Below are 19,007 nucleotides of genomic sequence, written 5' to 3'. Positions count from 1 at the left end.
ACTGAAGTTGACGTGACTTTTCTCTGAACTGGCTATAGTGCTCTTATCCTCATTACACTCCTGAATAAAACATAAGGCTGCCTACGTTCTACTCTTGGGTATAAGCAAAATGATAGTTAATAGCCCTTCAAATGTCTTGCACTACTACATTGTAGCAACTCAAATGTTGCCAATGATGTAGATTACTATGTATTGGTGCAGCTGTATCGAGGGCTGCAAGGCAGATTTGTGTATAATGGGCCAATGCTTTTCAACTAGTGCTCACCTAATGAAGTCATTTTGAAAGTATACATTTGCAAGGCAAAATCGGGGGAAATGAATGTGAACTTCTCAATTTTCCTTTGATAAGGACCATCAAAGTGCCAATGCCATTGAGAAAAACATTGAACCTCCTATAGGCAGCTCCCAGGTGTGATTGTGTATGACTATTTGTATGAAGCAGGAGACACTGCTGTAAGACAGTGATGTACTCCTCTAGACTTCAAGGAGAAACGTTTTGTTAAAAATGTGCTTCACTGCCACATTGCTCGGAGTTGCCTTTTACTTCTGCACTGAAAGTGAACCACACAACATGAATACTGAATTAAACTGCAGGATGTTTCCTCTCAGCAATCTCACACACATCAAAGTCTCTTTTGATTGCTTCTGAGTATTTAGGAAGGAAACACATCCCTGTCCCTCAGAGAAGAACACGGATGATTTCCTCGAGAAGCACTAGCCTTCAGTCAGGGGCTAATGTCTCTCCTGGCAGGCTTTCCTTTCGGGCGATATAGGAATCGATACAGATTGGAGTCAAGAGGGAACAAATGAGTGAAAAAAGAAAATGGGTCAAAGATCTGACACGGCACCCAGGGCAATGTCGATGACAGGGAAGCATGGTGTGTTGTACTAGTGACATTTTAGGATGGACAGACAGCTCAGAGTGAATTGAAAATACAGCGATACTTGTTTCCTATTAGCTCTAAGACCTCTAGCTCCAAGATGATTTATGGTTGGAGAGGATGGGACCAGGGTGTAATTTGGCAAGAAAACACACCACCGCTGCCACACACGCACACGCACACGCACACGCACACACACACACACACACACACACACACACACACACACACACACACACACACAGGAAACGATATTGAGAAACTTTCTGAAAATAAGCACGGTTTCATTCCGTTTTTGAAATTCATTATTTCTGCCACGGCTGAGGTAGTTATCTTCTAGTGGCAGCTAAATTGAATGAATACTGCAATCAGTTCTCATTGCCATCGAGCCGTGCCAACGGTTTTGCAGCACATCAGAGACACAATTGTTCCTATTGCCCTGTATGGAAAGGGAATTTAAATATTAAGTGCTGTTTTGGTGTAGGGCACTTAGGTAAAGATAACCGTTTAAATCTTGTTTTGTTTTTTTTAGAAAACACTGCATTCTGCAGTCAATATCCGTTTGATGCATATCTTTGAGAATTTATGTTTTTTAATGAATGTATTGTATAATTATTCTAATATTTCTGTTACATATCTTACGTGGTTATCAGGGCTCAATTGAAATTCTAGTTTCTCTCCTGCTGAATACATTTAAAGGTTATCTGCTCCTGTTGAAAATGATATGGTACACCGTGATGAGAAGCAATTAACAGTGGAGTGTGGGAACATTTCAGAGAGACCTGCGCTAGATCTCTGTGTGCCAACGCTAACGCTAATTCCTGCCCACATCATTGCTCTTAAGTCAATGAAAGACATCGCTGGCTGACCTCTGATGTGCAAAGAGAAGAGGCAGCGCTGTGATGAGGTTTCTAATGTGGTGCACTTTTAAGTGCATAACATTCAGACATTCCATTTGCTGCAAGAAGCTATACCAGCTACCCTGGCTTAAATACTCTCTTTTTGAGAAATAGAGTGGGTGATATTTTGGAAAGAGTGCCCAGTAAAATCCCCTGTTCATTTAATTCTGAGAGTGTAGAAAATGGAACATTTCTCACTGTATTAGCTAATTTATCAAAAATGAATACATCCATGCTTTTTTATATACCTTTTTGTGTGTATTATGTATTCTGTTGGCACTACAAAACAAATTGAATTCTGAGCCAAAATTATAATTCACACTTGCATTTCAAAATGGTTTTGCAACTCAATTAGGGGTATCCAAATTATTCTTAATTAACTGCATGACAAGTGAAAAGGATTTTATAAAATACGTCTGATAGAATTCTGCATGTCATTGTCACTCAGCAAATGATAGCTATCCTTTGCACTATACCTATCCTTATCACCAGACAATGGGCAATCAGCTCCACTATACTACAAATGTATACCGGTATGTTCATCAGACACAGAAGTAATACAATTTATGTGGACAACTCATGCCTTTGAATTATGTTAAACTAAAACTAGTTAGCATGTGACCTTCAAGCCCTAACACCATTATTGTCACTATAGGCACATCAGGTGTGTAGTAACACCCACTTCTGAGTCCAATTGGTTTGACCAGGTGTGACTGCTAAAATCATCCATAATCATAATCAAAGCACTTTGAATTGCCATTGAGTTTGACATGTGCTATACAAATACACATGCTTAATATCCTTAACAAGAATATTAAGGTCAAGGAATATACCTTTAACTGAATAGACATATCTCTCCTCAAAGGTTCACACATAATAACTACAATTGGTCCATCCAAGTAATGAATGGTTGACTTCAGTCAGCCGTGGTCAGTGCCCCCCAGCAAGTTGACTTTAAACTATAGGAGGAGGCCACTGGGCCATCAGACACCACTGGTAGTGGCCCACGTTTAATGAGACCCATACATCAGTGTGATGTTTCAGTGCTTAACTAGACAAGGATAGTCAATAGCTCTGAGGTGACTGTCATGGAAATGACACATTGTCAACATGCGTACAGACTAATCCTTAATGGAAAGAGCGATACAGCTACGTTTCAGCGAGTCGTGAGTTGGCCATTAACAGGATCATGTTTAGCCACCAAAGAATATAGCCTTTTGACAGCAAGCATTTTGATGGCAAATCCAATAGGTAATAGTGTTAATATTCTGGGTTGTGTGCTGGCCTGGACAACTCCTCTACAACTAAATTCATATGGCACACAGCAACACAAAGATATGAAACACAGCTTCAGTTAAGGTGTATAACCTTCAGCTGTGAGTGTATTGACTTGCCAACATTTCTGCGGTGGAAAGGGGGGGGGGGGGGGGGGGGGGGGCCACACTGCAGCTAAAGTTTATCCAGAATTTTGATGAGGGAACCAAGGCTTGTTTTTCTGTTGGACACAAATGGAAGTGATGGAATGTTTCAAAGAAGAATGGAATTTTGGGTTGATAAAGACTTTAATACTAACACATGCAGAAAGTAATAAGGTAGCAAAAAGTGTAAACTAACATGGTCAATAAGGTGTGTGTGTGTGTCCAAGGACCTCAGCCACCCCTAGAGTTATTATTATTTCTTTCTTTTTCTAATTTTGTATCACACCCATTTTTCAACCCGTGCCAATTGCCTAAGCTGTAATCCTGGGCTCTGCTCTCCTTCTGCCAACCTGGGGAGGGCCCCGAACTGAGCTCATGCTTTCTTCAGTGCATGAGGAGTATCAGGCTGCTTCTTATCACCTGACAGAGTTATTATATCTAGAGGGTGGACTGTCCCATCTATTAATTTCAATGAAAGTGTCTCACCAGCACGCTCTACGCTCTACTTCTGTATTTTTCTTTATTTGGGCACCAATGTTGGTGCTCAAATGCAGAAGAATTGAGCAACGAGCAGGTGCGCTATAGGGTTTTAAACGGTAGACACATAGGGAGTAGCGTTTTAAATGAGGACAAGTCCTGCGATCCCATGCAGGTTTGAAAACCAGGCGAAGGCAACGTCACTGTTATACCGCGGTTTTGATGATGAACACAACAGTTGCCTCACAAAGAGATACAAAGTTGTTTATGATTGCAAAAGTCCCCCCACCCCAGGCTTGCAGTTAAATGTCAAGGCTTATCTTGGTATGGAATTAACTCATGTCCTGCAATATATCACCCATGTTGCATTCCGTCACAGTTCACCAAGAAGGGACACAAAGAGGAGATCCCTCTTGGAAAGTCTCCGAGAGAGCAATACATCTTTTAGAGTCTTCGTAATTGCCCCTCTGCGATAGTGAAATTGCAGCAGGATACAAATGGACTCCTTTGAAGGTTGGTGAAACGGTAATCTTACATTCACTTTCATTGTTACCAGCACTCATAGCGGGCAAAGTAACTTTGATGGATGGCACAGCCAAGCCCCATTCATCAGAGTTAGAGCTGGTATAGATTATAAAGAGGCGAGTTGCCGCTGCAGCTGTCCAAGACAGTAGACATGTATGCCACACTACTACTAAAGTATGGCACCCAACTGTCACTGTGCTGTCACAGCACTCCAATCTAAAATATTGCAATATTAGCCGTTGAGATGAATCTGTAGAATAAATATCTTGTTTGTTGTTTGCTCTTACACGAATTGGCTATTTAGAGTAATTCATATGGGATATTAGATGTCCCAGTTCATCTCCTCTCCATTACAACTGAATTTACAGATCTATACCAGTAACATTATTAAGAAAGCACTCAGTTGTGCACCACAAAGCAGTTGAAAAACATTTTTTTCTTTTTTCGTGAAGAGAAATTGATGCATACAGTTAACACAAAGGGCCCTATTATGATCCAGGTCTTATGCCTTATGCCTTAACTTCTTTGCCTTTTTTTTACTATTTTGTTTTTGTTTTTTAAATATTTCAAATAGCTGATCTGCAAGTTCACAACGTGCAGATGTAGATCAGCATTTGAAGTATTTAAAAATGTTTTTCAAAATAGTGAAAAAAAGGTAAAGAAGTTAAGGCATAAGGCATAAGACCTGGATCATAATAGGGCCCACAGTCTCTAAAATGACATGGGTGGCCAGTGGCCACTGTACAATCTTCCATTTGAGTCCATTTTTACACTCTCAGGGCCCTATTTTGGGGCAGGTGGATTGGTGTGCAGCCAACAGATGAATTGACAATTTCCAGAGGCAAAGTGGAGCGTTCTCTCCCAGCGTGTATTTTGGGGACTCTCCGTGCAGCGCTGTGGGAGGTGTGTAGACTACAATTTTCTGCAGCGAGGCGCATGCTCATCATCCATTACAGTATATTCAGCACAGTTTAGTTGGCAGAGATATTTATTGATCCAGAGGGAAATTCAGTTGTCATATCAGCACCGCAGTAAGGATACAGGTACGGGTAAAGAATAAGTGGAGCATAAGTAGTAGGGTAAGACCAATTAAACTATAATAGCAAAATACAAACAATATGAAAGTCAACGTAATGTTAGTTGGCCATCTGTGTCTGGGCTGTTCAGTTTTGCGTAATGTATGAGCTATTTGTAGATAGAGACATATATGTAGGTGTCAAGTGCATTCTATCACCAGAATTAAAAAAGGGCATAATATGAATAGATAGAGAGACTGGCTTTGAACTGTTCAGGTTTGCATAGGTTATGAACCCATGGCACAATATAAGCATAAGTATTAAGTGCAATCTATTACCAATAGAATTAGCATTTAGAAGTTATGTACTGAGTATCAGCAATACTACGTACACTTGTACAGTATCAATATACAGAGTCACAGACATGTCGTTATACAGAAGGTACAGTAGTTAGATATACAGTAAATATAGGCATAGAAATAACGTACAGTCTAACACCAGTAATAAGGGCAATATAGTAGTTATATGTACAGAGCTTCAACAGTAACATTCATCAACCAATATGTGCAGTCAATCTGTATTGAATGGAGTGAGTGCTTTACACTCTATCAGTAGTGAAACATTAACAGCAGTTAGTCCTGGTGTGCCTAAAGGGTGATTTATTGCACGCAGGTGTGGCACACTGAAAAAAGCCAAACGATAAGCTCACAGCATGTCATGCTGCAACACGTTGTGAGCTTGTAGATCTGGTATTCTCGGTGCACGGCACCACCAGTGCACAACTACAGTCAGGGGCGCAGGAGGCATTTTAAAAGTGAAGGGGACACATCTGGGAGGTATGCGCGCGCGAAAAATTTTGGGGTATCCCCCCACTTTTGGTGATATCCCCCCCACTTTTGCCCCGAGGAGGGGGGGACATATCCCCTCCACTTGAGCTGAATTACACAGTTGTTTTACGCAGATTTCAAGGCATTTTTTTTCTTGTTACTGTATCCCCCCCACAGTAACAAGAGGAAACGTAACTTAAAATGTGTTGACAAACGAAATTGCATTTCCATTATGCATCTGTTCAAAGGTACTTACATTGTTGCTTGATTTAAAGAACGACGTTATCGTTTTTTGGTTTTTTGACTGAGAATGATGTGAGACTAGCCTACACACACCAGCAGCAGGTCCAGCACCTGCAATGACGGTCTCCTTCTGCCACTGCCTGCCTGCTTGTCACTATCGCGTTGCATTAATTAAACTCATTCAGAACAGCTGAGCTGAGCTGACTGCACTGCACTGGTGGGACTGTGCCTCTAGAGGGCAGTAATACGCCTTGAAATGAGAACTACTCAGGGCCCAATTAAGAAGGCGGTAATTAACGCCCGTGCTAAGGAGATACCGACTGCCGACGATCGCGTTTGACGCATGAATAACGCTCAGCAGCTGATTATGTGATTTGCGATGATCGTAATTGTGCGCTCACCACGTGAAAAATTATTCATGGGTGTGTTTTCAGGGAAACGTGTGAGGAAACCGATGGCATGACCGCTGTAGGCACATTCACCAATCAGAAGCTTGTCCGTCATTCCATTTAACTGGCATAAAACCAGAGGATGGGGGGGCTAATGCTTATTCACATATCACAGTGATATCATGCTTGTAAATATCTCACACTCAATAAGGTCTGTTTTATTAGAACCGACATTGTTTGCGTATAGAGAAAAAAAGGCGAGAAAGAGAGAGAGAGAGAGAGAGAGAGAGAAGGCTATATTAATATAATACTTTTTTTTGTCACGTCCACATATCTATTTGTCTCTCTCATCTCATGCCAGCGTGTCAGTGTGACATAGGCTGGCCTTGTTGAGTGAACAATGGACGCCCTACCCCCTGCGCGCATGACTACAGTAAGTACACATCAGGCTTTAACTAGGCCTCTGATTATTGAGTACACCCCAGTAGTCCATGAGCAAAAGTGTCATAGCGAGTGTGCAGTCAGTAATCATTAATCTAAGGATGGGGAGGACGCACATTGACAGAAAATCACACAAACTCACTTACTGTAATATTATTACGTTTCCTTTATATTTACTTTTCTTTACATGGTGAACGTGTACACTCCTTAAACATATTACTGCATCCTAAACCATAAATATGTATAGGACAGGCACTCTTTGACCTGTTATTATGCCGATGTATTTTGGGCAGGTAATTACAGTTTATTTGTATTTACATTCTCTTTATATGGTACATTAGAACACTTTTATAACATACCAATGTATTTTAAACCACGAAGACGTAGGATAGGCATTAATAAGCTTTTTTTTTTTTTGCTTCAACCTATTCCTTTTGATCACCTTAAACAGTGATTATGCTTTTGTGGATGTATAAATGTATGTGAGATGATCAAATAAAATAAGCTTGTCAGATTCACTTTGGTATGAATCCATCAAGCTGGAAAGCGTATTGTAGTATGTTCTTAATACATTCTAACCCACACTAACCTGACTGCGCCAGATAGTTGCAGCAGTGCGTAACGCTCTGCCTTACATCTGGGCTCTCTCGGGCAGACTCGATGTAAGGGGCGGGCCATTTTTTGAATTTCTTTAGCTGGTGATTGGATGTGGCCGTCTCTCTGTCACAGTCTGGGAGTGCCAACTCCAACCACTCATATTGGCCTGTCTGCATCCACGTGGTCTGCAATCAGACTCTATTGGCTCAGAGCCGCTCAGAGCCCGCCCGTAGCTCCCGCTGATTGGTCCGGCCCGGGGCTTTACGAGCGTTATCAACTCCCACCGAGAGAACTCAGATGGTAAAGTAGAGCGGTAGCCTGCGCACTACTGCCACCATCTGACGAAAGTCAGGTTAAACCCACACATGGCAATGGTTCAATTATTGTAACCAAGAAAACTGTTGTGCATCATGACACGTGGAAACCTGAGAGAACACTGCAGTCTGTGCTCTTTACATACATACCCCAATAAAATGATATTGTTCAATAAAAAAAAACAATATGTGATAAAGTATGTATTTTTCCGATTATGTGTCAAGAGTTGCAATTTGATGTGTTCATTGACGTCAATGCATTCCATTGTGCTATGGTGTACTGTAGAATATCTGTCACCTGACCTGATTTGTTCGATATTTGATAGTTCCTATCTTTTGCCATAACATTTGACCTGCTTGCATGCATAGCAGGTCATATTAAGTGAACTCTGTTGAAAATCCTTGTCTTTGTGTGTGTGAACTATACTGTACTATACTGCCGTCATGTGATTGCATTTCTGTGCACGACTCTGCTATATTTTGGGTTCCCACAGTATGTGCACACAACTGTTAAACCTGCTAAACCTTACTTTCATCTCCATCCGCCAGTATTACACATTTTAAATCGTCAAGCTGCCAACTGTAGTCTGTGTCATCATAAAGAAATATAAAATATCAATCCACACTTGTGACCAGTTAGTTGTCAGTTCTACAGACAGGCACCGGCATGGATTGTGGGTCACCACAACACTGCTGAATCACACAGAAACACACGCACACGCACGTATGCTCACACACGTTCACACGCTCACACACACGCACACATATGGCCCGGCATGGTAAACATGAGGCGACTGATGACCAGAAGGAGCTCAGCCAGTGACAACACTGGCTTATTATTCATGTAGACATATCTGTCACACATTGATTTCACACCACTGTGCTCCTGCTGCCATGAATCTGTATAAACAAACAGTTCACACTCGGTGACTTTGGTACATGCTTGCTCCATCTTCGTCTCTGTCTCCTCTCCTTTTTTTCCAACACATTTCCGCTCGACTAGACAGTATAAGAAACAGAGAGGTGGTTAAAGCGAGAGTAGAGATGGATGTGACAACGGGGTCATGATCTACATTTGAACCCGTGATGTCACGATTAGGTCTGTTGCCTTCCTGCAAACTCGGGCTGGGCCAGTGGTAACCCAGTGCTTCCGCTATCTAAACTCCATGTCAGTTCCTTGCCAGTGTACATCGCCATCAACGTCCCTCTTGTCTCGTTTTGTTGTCATCGATTTCAACGTTGCCGCAATGCCGCCTCCTGCCCTTTTCTCCTTCGGTCGTGTCCATCGTTGATGATCAACACGCTTCACACCATTCTAAGGGCAGTTGTCATTTGTGCAGTGCGACACTGTTCCGAGACTGACAGACAAGGATGAGAACTAGTCATTTGGAAATTGGTGCATAGGTCCCGGGATGCCTCCAGAACTCTGACAGGCGGCCTGTGAACTTGTCATTACCCAGTCGCCTCCATGGACGCGACTCGTCCCTAGCCAGGGGGAGTTACTGTACACTCAACGACGCATCAGGAGGAGTAGAGTAGGAGACGTAAAGCAGGGATGTTGGCTCATCCATATTCCGAGAGGGGTCACAATATAGGCCATTACTGTTATTGTTAATGCCTAAATTGTACATTGTTCAAAGCTGAAACATTGCGACAGGTCGCAATATGGGTGTGACGCCATCTGAGTTTTGGTTTTGTCAGGAATTCATGGTGAGTGCATGATGTAATAATGAAATGTTTTGCTTCACCATTCACCAATATGTTCCCAAAAGATAGCGGCCCCGTCATTTGACCAGATAAACAGCCACAGCCTGATGGCTGCTCTTAGCACTCCGGCATGATTTCCATTTGCAATTTAATTAATAATACATTTTACATTTCCAGGGACGCTAACTTTTCGTTCTGTTTAAACAAACTAATTATCACCAGAGCAGGAAAAACAAATTCTCATCAACTTGTGCAGCATGTCTCTGTTCAGCCTCAAGAGAGAGAGAGAGAGAGAGAGAGAGAGAGAGAGAGAGAGAGAGAGAGAGAGAGAGAGAGAGAGAGCAGTATTTTAGTTTAATTCGAAGAGGGAGAAAATGAAGATCTAAATCACCTTATTGCCAAGTATGAGGGCCAACAAACATACATTGCACAATGTCAGTCTATTTGAAGCTGCATATCTGATCAGTGACAAATGGCCTGAAAATAATATGTCAGGTTTTATTGAGACACAGAACAGACGTACGTGCTTGTAGATCTGATATTTTCATTAATCATTGTATGGCAAAGCAAATTAGGCCTACTAGCTAGTAGGTAATGCCCATACCTCTAGAGGTATGGGCAAAATAAGGGTTTTGTTAAAAGTATAATATCCTGCTAGTAATTTTGCAGTGTTCGTTCAGTCAGTTTCAACCAATCAGGAGAGAGTACTCATTTATCAGTTTAAAATGTTTGTTCCAGTTCCAATTGTGTCTGCTAATTAAATGTGCGTGCCATGCAATGGCAAAACACTTATTGTAATCTGCCATACTTATATTGATCCCACAAATATCTGCACGTAATAACTGCCGCATGATCCGCGTTACCATGGCAACGTAATTCGCAAAAAAACGACGCCCAAAAACCCCATTGACTTTGAATGGGCCACATTACTCTGGCATATTTTGCCCATAGCAATGTGATTTAAACTTTAAAACGCTCACACGACTTTGGACTTTTTCCGGCCAATAGGGACAAGCTGTAATTGATTAAGCCCCGCCCCTCTGTATTCCTATTGGCTGGGCTTTAAACAGCCATAACTCCAGTTCACAGCATGATACCGTCTTGAAACTTGGTGTCTGGACTTAAACGGCCAATAGTGACTTATTACTTAATCCCCGCCCCCTCTTAAGCCCAGCCCCTATCTTCCTATTGGCTGAGCTTTAAACAGCTATAACTCCAGTTTGCAGCATGGTACCGTCTCAAAACACGCTGAGTGTACAGCCAATAGGAATGAAAAAGCTGTAATTGCTGAAGCCCCGCGCCTTCTTCCTATTGCCTGAGCTTTAAACAGCCATAACTCCACTTCCCAACACGTTACTGGTCTCAAACTCGGTGGGTGGTCCCACAGTCCCAACGGCTAACCGCTACTTCCGCTAATGCTAACTTTAAAAAAGCTAATGCTAATGTTAAAAATGCTAATGCTAATGAAAATGTTAATGCTAAAAATACTAATGCTAACACCAACCGCTACACAAGGTTGCACACACTTAGCGAGCTGCAGGCAGACTTAACATTTTGTAGAAATGTTCTTTTCTAGTTTCTTTGTGTCATCACTTGTTTATCCAAAATCATCCGAATCCGAAAGGCAAAATATGTTGCTAGAAGTTACATATTGCAACCAGAGTCTCCGCAAACTTTTCGTTGCCAATTCTATTACTTCCGCCAGTCTTCTGGGTGCTTCAAACGCCACTGAGCAACTTGTAATGAAATGAATAGCTGGGGCGGGGCAGTCCGCCCTCTATTATATATTACCTCTATGGACAGGACAGGGAGACTCCTGTAGCACTCTATAGAAATGAGTACTATTATAATAAATTACTCTGCTCACCTTTTCCAATGCCCATGCTTCCCAGTGCTGAATCAGTATACATGTACATTTTGCAGCTTCTAACAACATTTCGCCTGAATGGTCTCTCTCTCTCTCTAGGTTGTCCTCTAACGAGCCCCCCATTGTCGCATCCAGACATCCTGGTTCTCCATACATCTGGCCAGCTCGTCTGTACTTTGCGCTCCTGCATCTTTCTTGAGTACGTTGTCGTTAATGTGGGAGGTCCTCTTGACTGGTGCCTGTGTGTTGGTTCCCACAGCACCAATTTGCTGGCTGGCAGTTGTACTTTGGCAGTGTACTGCTCTTCTCTTGCACTCCACTCCAACATTATCCGTGTAATAACATTAACCATGTAATAATATTATTGTGTAATAACATATCAACTACTTGACAAAACATAACTGAAACAGCTTGTTATAGTTCACCTCATTCGGTCCTCAAGCTCACAACAAGCTCACAAAGCATCTGCAGTACTTCATTACAAGTAATTTACTTACCGGTATGTAAATTAAAACAACCTGGAGAAAGTTCTGCAACTTCTAAAATGCATAATGTTGTTTGGCCAATGACCAAGTTGATCAGGTACGTTCTGTAACGTTTTAATGACTTTGGAGAAAATGTAAATGCAAAACCAAAAAATAAAGCCATTAGTGTGACATTGGTGTATCTTCATGCATGATATGGCTTAAACTTTGAAAAGACAATTACATGTACTAACAATGTTAAATGGTCCTTCTTCATAATTCCAGAGTCAAGAGAAAATACATGTCTTACAAAGAGGGGACATGGAAAATCCCCAAATCCTGTGGTTTTTGGTAGTTTCCTATAGTGTACACAGCAGTTGGGAAGAGAATTATGTACTGTACGAATAAATATGAAATTGAAAATTTACAATATGTGAGTGAGTGACTGTGTGAACTGCGAATGCTGTCACTGAGACAATGGCTCGAGGGAAGTTACTTTGCTACTTTTGCTACCCACGATTTGTTTAATTGGAACAGTTCAAAAAGCATCCACGCAACCAACTCGATGTGCCATTTCCTTATTGTGGGCACAACTTTAACTGTGTCAATCTTACAAATCAATACATCCATCTCTAGACCAATTAATTTGTTAGAATTTGAAAGACACTGTTACTATGATGTTGTTTTACCCCTTCCTTTAAAAATTGTTCCGAGCAATTATTCCCAAACTATTGATGTGTTGTCTAGAGTTTCAGTCTGTTAATAGTGTTTTTCATGGTCATCTCTGATAAGTGAACAGACAGTTCCGTTCAAACAGAGAGTGAAGCTTTGGTGGCACAATAGTTAGAAAGAGAGATTACAGTATAAATACTAATTTCACCCTCTTCTTTACACCTGTAAACCTGTAAACAATAAAGTTGTTTTTGATTCTTTGTCCAGGCTTATTTAAAAAGAAAAACTCACTGAAACAACCAATTAATGTGCACATGAGGAAAGAGATTGCAGACAAATGCTCTTCTATTAGCAATGCAGAGGAGAGTTTTGGTAATTGGTTTGTCAGAGTGAATTCCTCTGCAATACAATAGCTTTCATCTCACCTAGTAATCTATCACAGAGTTGTTCCAAAAGGGAAATCGATGCACTGATGACTCACTTGGTGGATGTGTAAAGCAACCTTGCAATGTCATATGTAACAGAGTTTTTCTATATTGAGTACTTGTGTACCACCACTGTCGTACCCCCCCCCCCCCCCTTCTGTTCACATTTCACCCACTGTTTAACACCTTATAAACCTGTGATGTGACAATAAAGATGGTTCTGATTCTGATCAACATATCGGTAAGTCACCCGAGCAACAATCTGGGAACGCGTTCCGGGTTGCGTTGCCTCTGGGGGCACTGACTGCCTTGTTTTTTGTGTAGAAACAGGAACTCGGTTCGGCTCGTCCCCTTTCATAGTCCACTTCCTCCCGGGTGCTTCTGTGCTTACTCCTACAACAACACTACATGCTTATGGCAGTGGTGCGGACAGATTCTCTCAAGACAGATTTTGCTGAACAGCAGAGAGTCATGAGAGACTACCTGAACCATGGCCTTTTCATCCATTTCATCCATTTTCAAAGAGGAAGCCTGGCTTGCTACAGTATGTCAGCACAGCAGCGAAGAACAACCACCTCAAGCCATCTGTATGCTGAGCTGAAACCCCTAGCCACTGACCAGCTGAGCTCCATCATAAACTGAACTGTCCCCTCCCACGTCCTCACATCCCACAGTAAAAAAAAATGTATGCTTCATATAAATCAGGCATTAGTCATATAAAGCCATAGTCATTTAAACTACACATTTAGTCTTATAAAGTCAGTACGTTAACTGAATAACAATGAGTCTCGATGTTGGGAGAAAATACTGTATCCACATTTACTCATGGTGTGCTCACAATGCATCACAGATGCAAGGCGTTGTGAGCTTGTAAATCAGCTATTGTCAGCCTACATTAAGCATTACTCTGTCACAACAGATTACTTATAGTGTTATTTTAGTTACCGTACTTTAGTTTATCCATGACTATTTGTTGTGTTTTACTAAGTTCATCTGAGAAGACTTGACTACTGTTGCCTTTCTCACTCTTTTAAGTCTTATATTCTTTCAGTATTAATATACAGTATATGGATCTATTGTCTTTATATCATTGTTTATTGTGTTATGGATTGAGATGCATACTACTATTTATTTTGTATAGCACCTTTCCAGTGCTCAAGGACTGAAATAAAGATCAGTAAAGGAGTCATGGTTGACTTTTCTTTTTTCCTCCTTTCTTTTCATCTGTGTTCTAAACGTTATTGCGTTGACATTGACTTAGAGCCTTTTTGTCCATTCTTTCACCTCCAGTCATAAGGAGGTCATTTCTTGATAAGGAGTCCTGTAATCCACTCATTCTAGTGAACATGTAAACTTTTTTTTTCTTCCATTTTGACCTTTTTGGCACATTGCCATGCGAATCTCCAAGACAAGTGCTAGCATGAAAAGGAAAATCAATTTATTTGTTTATGTTCTTTAAAATGTCATTCCTATCCTCTCAAACCCATCGACTGGGGGCTACAAAGGAACTGAAGCCTTATCTGTGCAGCCTCTAGTGAATGCTTCAAAGCCTCGGCACATTAACTGAATAACAATGAGTCTTGTTGCTGGGAGAAAATACTGTATTCACATATGCATACAATGGAGGGGAGAGATTTGAGCAGTCGAATATTATTGTAGCTTATAATGCCCAGTGGTGTTATTAGTATTAGTTAACAGCCAGGGAATAGGCTTTGAGGACAATCAAAACACTTGTTTAAGGCCCCAAATGCTCGCAAGCTTTAGAAAAAGAAAAAGGGAAAGAATACGAGTGACAGTGTGAACTGTGAACACTGTCAATTGAGATGCCTGTTTGAGAGGGACCTTTGCAGATGTTGGTCAGTCCGTCGGTATTAGATAAAAGCCTAACAAACAATATATCTTGAAAACTACTGGCTGAATATTGCCATGGAATCTTCATATGCCATTTTGTGCTCCCCAAAGGATGAACCCCACTGCATGCATGGCCTTTCCTTTAGCCAAAATTTCCAATATATATACAATATACAATATATTTCATAATTTAATAGGCAGATTGCAGGAAGAACTGATCTTGTTGACCACATGGCTTTTTCCTCCTATAGTGCCACCATTCGGGAGAGTGTTTTCTGCTGGTGTTTCAGTCCGAGTGTATCAAAGGGTGCGTTCGGAAATGCGCACTGGGTCTGGTTAGGGTTAGGGTTAGTTTTAGGCATAGTTTTACTGAGGTTAGGGTTAGGGTTAGGGTTGGGTTTAGGCATAGTTTTACTGAGGTTAGGGTTAGGATTAGGGTTGGGTTTAGGCACTCACTACACTGAGCACACACCCGGTGCGCATTTCCGAACGCACCCTTTGATACACTCGGACTGAAACACCAGCAGAAAACACTCTCCCGCCACCATTCATCCAACGTTTTCATTTGAGTGTAAGGAGCAGTGCAGCATGCTGGCAGGGCTTTTAGAATTCTTTAACTCATTTTGACACTATTTATTTAACTGGAACAGCTCAAAAGCTCAAAGCAGGCCCAATGTATTTGTGTTAATCTCACAAATCAGTACAACCAGCTAGACCAGTTAATGTGTTTAAATTAGAAAGACGCCGTATGATGCAGTTTTTACCCCTTCCTTGTTAATTTGCTTCTAGTAATTAAACTCTTGATGCCATGTCAAAAGCTGGTGTGCAGTTATACTGTTAATGTTTTTTCATAGTCAACTCTAAAGTGAAATAGAAACAGAAAGATCTTCACACTAAATAGCTCCTGTTAAAAACAATGGTTGTAATGTTTTGAGCTACACAGACTCTTCCTCAGACAACTCAGACAACTGATGGTTGAACTGAAGTATGAAGCTTGGCACCACAGGGGAAATCTCGATATTCCTACGTCCCATTTATCCGACTACAGGTTAGGGTTAGGTTTAGGGTTAGGGTTAGGGTTAGGTCTAGGCATAGTTTTACCGAGGTTGGGGTTAAGTTTCACCAGGTTAGCATTCACCAGCGTCGGACTGATGGGACGTCGGACAGATGGGACATCGTAATATCGCTACGCGCCCGGCACCACAATAGTTGGCGGAGACAATAAAGTTCAGTACTTTGAGTACCTTTAACCTTTTGAGTGCTCGGATCTCTCCTCTCTTTTTAAAGTTGAGTACTTTGATGAAGATCCTGAGTACAGTAGCTATGTGGCTAAATGTCTGTCAACCACGGTAAAACTAACTTTACCACGTCCCCATTGACTGGCAATGAATCATGTTCAGTCACTGTACCTGGCTCTGGCATAGTGTATGTTGTGTACAGTATACGTACATACAGGTATATGTATACTAGGCTGTGTATGTTGTGTTGCGGCTCATTATGTGACTCTTGGTTTCTTTCTTTCTTTAAAGAAGACATAATCACCACCTGTCCCTATAGACCACCATTGCCGGCCTCTTTAATGTGGGACCTGAGACATCTGATGATGATACACGAAAGAAGAAGAGGCACAAGAGCGAAGGTGATGGCCCCAGACAGCAACAGTTAGGAGTTTGACATCCTGGCAGGGGTGTTACAGGGGGACACACTGGAGCGCTCTGAATGCCATGGCCATTGTGTGAAAGTCCAACCCTCCACCATATCAAGCTCAGCTTCTTCTCAGTCCTGTAGAGTCTGTTCTCCTAGCTGTGAATACTAGACCCTGAAGCCTGCTGCTCTTCAGAAGTCCCTGGCCACTGTGCTACACCAGAATGCTATGTGCAGCACTAATTAATATCGACTAGGACGAACTTGTTTCCAAACAAGCATCTGTATGGGGAGCTACCAAGGGTGAGTGAGAATCTTTTGAGTTTTTGTTGACTAAAACTTTAGACTAGAAATGATTAAGAAGGATAGAAATGACTAAAATGTGACAAAAAGCATTTTTGTCTAAAAGAGTAAAACTAGGACAATATTTTAATTAGCTGCCAAAATTAACACTGATTGGTATGCAACTAAGACGCCGACACTGAATCGTCGGAAGGCTTTGCACCACTCAGTTGGCACTCGCTCACTGCGGGCACTCTCTTGGCTGGTGTCTTTGCACTTCACAAGGCTCAACCTAGCACATGCCTTCTTATTATTGTTGTTAACATGTTTTCAATGTTTGTAATTGCAACATTGACATGTTCTCAATTTTGTCCACATTCCGTTGTCAGTTAGGGGACAGCACAGACAATTGGACTAGTCTGCACTTTGTAAAATTACACTAAAGTGGTACCCAGTCTGTCAAAAAGTGGTCCTGACTAAGCTTACATATTATGTGAGAATGTGAACATGAATGACATTTGGTGATGCAATATAATTATATGGTAGCTTGTTTTATATTCAAATTCAAATATGCTCCACTAGCATAAATGTCACGAAAGAAGTGAAGCATTAATATCAAGACCCTGTTGAAGTATGTGACTGCTGGCCCACAACCACCTCCAGAGGCTTCTCTCTTGCGACTATTGAATGTTAATTTAAGTCAGAGGGTGTACAAAATTGTCAGTTTTCACACTCTCAGAGGTAGTAAATGAACACTGCAGATTTTGCTGTGATATGCTGTTTCCCTCACAGCTTTCCTGCCTGTGTTTCAGTAAGGAATTAGAATGGTGCGCTCAGTAGAATGCAAATCATTAGGAGGCCTGCCCTACTAGTCCCTCCATTTGTCTGTCTGGGGCATATATGGCAATGTCCTAGTGTTAAGCCACAGGGAAATAGGGAGAGGGATATATTAAAGGACTGTCATTACTCATTACATCACTATGGTGCAACCAGAGTTGGACAGTGAGTAGCATCCTGTCATCACTATGTCAATGATGTTAACAATGTTATACCCTGAAGGCCAATTCATAGAGTATCCAGACGTATACATACAGATTTCCACCTCACCAGATTTCACTGGGGAAAATGATGCAATAGCGGACCACAGCATACAGCATGTCTTGTCTACCTGTTTCACGTCAACATTTCAGCTGTTCTGTCTTTAAACTTGCAAGTGAATGTTGTGTTTTTCCTGCCCCATATTCGCTGTGTGAGGAGTTCTTCACCAAAAAGAACAACACTACTTCACAATGTTAGAGTAACAAAGAGACTTGCTGGGGGGGGGGGGGGGGGGGGGGGGATATACTGTAAGTGTAATAGTGTAATAAGTTTAATAGTAATAGTGTAATAGGCGTGATAGTGTAATAGTGTAATAGGTGTAATATGTGTAATAGTGGAATAGTGGAATAGTGCAATAAGTGTAAGGTGTACACTAAATACACTCTAATTGTGGTAACAATTAGAGTGGGCCGGATATGGCAGCCTGGAATGGTTGTTCAAGTGCAGCTAAACTTTTTACATTATGCATTGCACCTGTTCAGCTGACCTGCGGAACCTGGGAATATACCATTTTGTCAAGATGGGGAGAATACAAGTGTGGAGAATATAATTATAATACCTTGTTAAAGTGACCATTTTGTTACATTTTGCATTTGTAGTTATTTTACTGTCATTTAATAACATAATACAGATAGCACAGATAGACAAAGAGACATTCATGGATTTATATTTAAAAGTAACTTTTATTTTCCCCCCTGGACCCAGGGTATGGCAGCTGCATACCCCTGCCATACCCAATTGATGCCCCTGCTCCAGAGGTTTAGGGGGGCAGATGTTTTGGAGCCTATCCTCATCACCTGGCATCGCTCTGACAAGAAGTCCAAGGTTTCTGAGCTTGTCAAGCTCATATAGTCATATAGGCATACAGCATATGCTGTGTGGCATAGCCTACGTTACCCACCCAATCAAAGGTCATAGCTTTTATCTGTTTGGAAACATTAGATGTGCATTGTCCAATTGAAAGCAACGT

This window comes from Nannobrachium achirus, assembly GCF_963921795.1.
Source record: "Nannobrachium achirus genome assembly, chromosome: 3".
Taxonomy (NCBI): domain Eukaryota; kingdom Metazoa; phylum Chordata; class Actinopteri; order Myctophiformes; family Myctophidae; genus Nannobrachium; species Nannobrachium achirus.
Note: the sequence above shows the minus strand (reverse complement) of the source record.